The following is a 3,489-nucleotide window of genomic DNA, read 5'->3' as shown; positions in this document are numbered from 1 at the left end:
CATTTGTTAATGAGCAGAGTATAGAGTCAATGGGATGTGCAGAGGAGAGCACCTTCCCACCCCCAGCCAGGAGAGGAGGGGAGGCACCTTCCCACCCTCAGTCAGAGGAGAGACCCTCCCTGATGTGTGACACTGTGCCAGGCTGATCCCCTGCCTGTATGGTATACCTCTGTCTAGGTCATGGAAAGTACATACTGTTTTTTTAATGTCTCTGTGAAACACATAGAGCATGGCAATACAGACAAGCATGTTAATAATACCTGCATCATTTATACATATCCCTCATGTCATGATTGCACCCATGAAAAGGGTTGGGGTCGTTGGGTCTACAGCAAGTTGGTCGACAAGCTTAGGTCGACATCATTATGTCGACATGGTTCGAGGTCGACATGGGTCAAGCACAACATGGGTCTTGGGCGACATGGGTTTATGTCGACCGGTCAATAGGTCGACACAAGCATTAGTTGACAGACAATACATCAATACTAAAAGATGATCACGACATTGATAAGGTTTTTTAAATTTTTTCTTTTTTTTACGTTAACATACTGTACATCCACGTGAACTCTGGATAGGTACTGTCAAATGTGCTGCCAGTACAGCGTAGCAAGGGGACTGGCATGAAGCATGGCTAGTGAAGGGAGCCATGCAAGGGTACACAATACATTAAGTGGGGGTCCACATGCTCAGATGTTGGCATTGACTGAAAAATGAATGTTGCCCTGTTCATGTCCTTTTCTCTTCTTTCCTTGAGCATCTCAACCTTGTGCATGTCAAACCTATTGGTGTCGACCTTCAGGTATTGAGGGTCCATCTAGACCAGTGGTAGCCAACCCTAGCCCTCGAGAGCTACCAACAGTTCACATTTTCCAGACAACCTAGCTGCTGCACAGCTGCACTCATTAATCACTGACACATTTTAAAAGATACACAGCTGCAGCTAATTATTTCACTTGTGATTCTCTGAGGAGATGTGGAAAACATTAACTGTTGGTAGTTCTCGAGGACTGGAGTTGGTTTCCCCAGCTTTAGACATACCCAGGATGCACATATAGTGTACATATACAGATGTAGCCCGTTATCTTTGGCCAGGGCTTGCCAGAGTCTCCTCTCTGGCGAGTGCCGGCAGACAGGGGCTACACTGAACCTGGATGTGCATGTGTCTCACGCGCGTCCCAATCCTCCGTTGGCGGGGCAGTGGCATCCTGCCCATCTCCGCGTCAGGGAGACGGGCAGGGTTAGGGGGGTCGGGGTGGCGAGGGGGACCGGCGGCGTGGGAGGCGGCGGGGACCAAGGTCCGTTGCCACGGGGCGCGCAAGTGTCTTGTGCGCACGTGCCTCCTTGCAGGAGCCGGCGGCTGCCGAAAGCATCGCCAGCCCCTGCAAAGATGAAGCTAGCTTCATCTGTACATTACAAAATATAATCATATCTATTTATTTGGCCAAAAAGGAAAAAATGGATATTTTTATATATATCCAAACACTACGGGGCACATTTACTAAATTTCTAAAATTAAAAGACGTGATGTTGTTGATTCTGTGAGGAGACCTGCAAAACATGCACTGTTGGTAGCTCTCGAGGACTAGGGTTGGCTACCCCAGATCTAGACACTCTCGACCCTTTGCCACTAGGACAGGATGAAACAGGACTTTCCATTGTCTGTATGATATTTTAATATTGTTCCCTAGTGATTTACTGTAACATTGCCACCTTCCCGGCCTATGCTATGCAAACAACTTTCCACAGAAATCATTTACATTAAGAAAGTTGATTCTCACTTCTCTAAATATTAGAAGCATGACCACTGTATCCCTCATAAGCATAATGGTTTCAGACAAATATTGATCATGTATGCTGCATTTAGTGCTGGTAATCCATATCTGCAATATTATAATGGGATTGATCGTTTTTGCAATCATTGAAATCATGTAAATGATTGCCGCTATGCCACACCACAAGCAAACTATAGGCCTGATTCAAACCTGTTCTCTAGGCTACGTATACTCGCAGCCTAGTGAACAGGTCAGCAACCACCTCCCTGCATTTGGCCGAAGGAGAGATAAATAATTTGATGGCTGTTGACAATGAATTGTTTTCTCTCCCATTCGGGAGTTAAATCAGTCTAAACTGCAGATTGACGAAAAGGGGACGGGTTCTGATGTCATATAATCTGCCCGCCCCACACAGGCCTCCACCAGCTTGGATTCCCAGGTTTATTATGGGGACGCCCATAAAACGCTGGGAATTCCCCTGCAGCCGTCCCCAGACCTCCCTGTCTGGAGCAAATGGCTCGGTGAGTATAAAAGTCAACAAAGCCGGTAGCTCCTGGGGTTTGCGCATGGTCAAACCCCCCACCATCGGGCAAGGGGCCGAATTAGCACCTGAACGAGTCTGAATCAGCCTCTATGTGAAAGATTCTTTTCCCCGAAGTTAGCTTACCTTATAAGCCTGTCTTTTGGCCATGCAGTCTGCACTGTACGATAAAGGCCATATCACAACAATATTACTGTACATCTCATCATGATGCTTCCGGATCCAGCGCACAGGCCACACGAATAGCAGCATTGCCGGATGGCGCGAGGATGTGGAAGATTGTCCAAACTTCTAACTTTTTTTTATTAACAGACACCAGGTTACATGAAAAAGTCAGTGAGAGATACAGCAGTTCTTCAGTTTTGTTTTTACATTTTGTTTTAAGAAGGGGTTTGGCATTCATGTTTCTGTAGATTAATATGTATCACTATTTTGTAATCACTAAAACATCATTGTGACTTTTTGAAATATTAAAATTATTTTCATTACATTCTCTCTTTGTGTTCTAAAAGCATTTTTTTTGCCCGCAGGAGTGTGCATCGCAAGGTGCAAATGCACCGTGTATGGGCACCTTGAGTCTGTTTAGAATGGCAGTTAGTGTGGGTCACCTATTTACATTTTTATCTGTGCTGCCATTGGTCACATCTTGCAACTTAAGGAGCTTTCTTTTATAGACATTGGCCCTTATTCTGGCTCACTCGCAAAGGCAAATTCCTTTTCCAATGGACAGAACCATGTGCACTGCAGGTGGAGCAGATGTAACTTGTGCAGAGAGAATTAGATTTGGGTGTTATTTTGTTTCTGTGCAGGGAAAATACTGACTGCTTTATTTTGACACTGCAATATAGATCTCAATTTGAAGTAAAACCTCACCTAAATCTAATTATCTCTGCACATGTTACATCTGCGCCCCCCCCCCCCCCTGTAGTGCACATGGTTTTGTCCAATTGAGAAGGAATTTGCCTTTGTGAGTGAACCAAAATATGGACCAATGTTTATTGACGGTGTGACAATGAAATTATACGCTATGCAGAAGTACTGTAAATGAAAGTATATAACTACATATGCGACTATGCATTTAGATCTGTGCATGCAACGTGGGGGGAATTACTGAAAACTTGCACCCAACTATGTATCAGCTCCATATATCACAGTCTTCTGAAAGGAGCTGCTGTA

Source organism: Crinia signifera, chromosome 6 (assembly GCF_055691185.1).
Source record: "Crinia signifera chromosome 6, ASM5569118v1, whole genome shotgun sequence".
NCBI classification, from domain to species: Eukaryota; Metazoa; Chordata; class Amphibia; order Anura; family Myobatrachidae; genus Crinia; species Crinia signifera.
The sequence above is the reverse complement of the archived record's forward strand: the minus strand, read 5'-3'. Positions refer to the sequence as shown.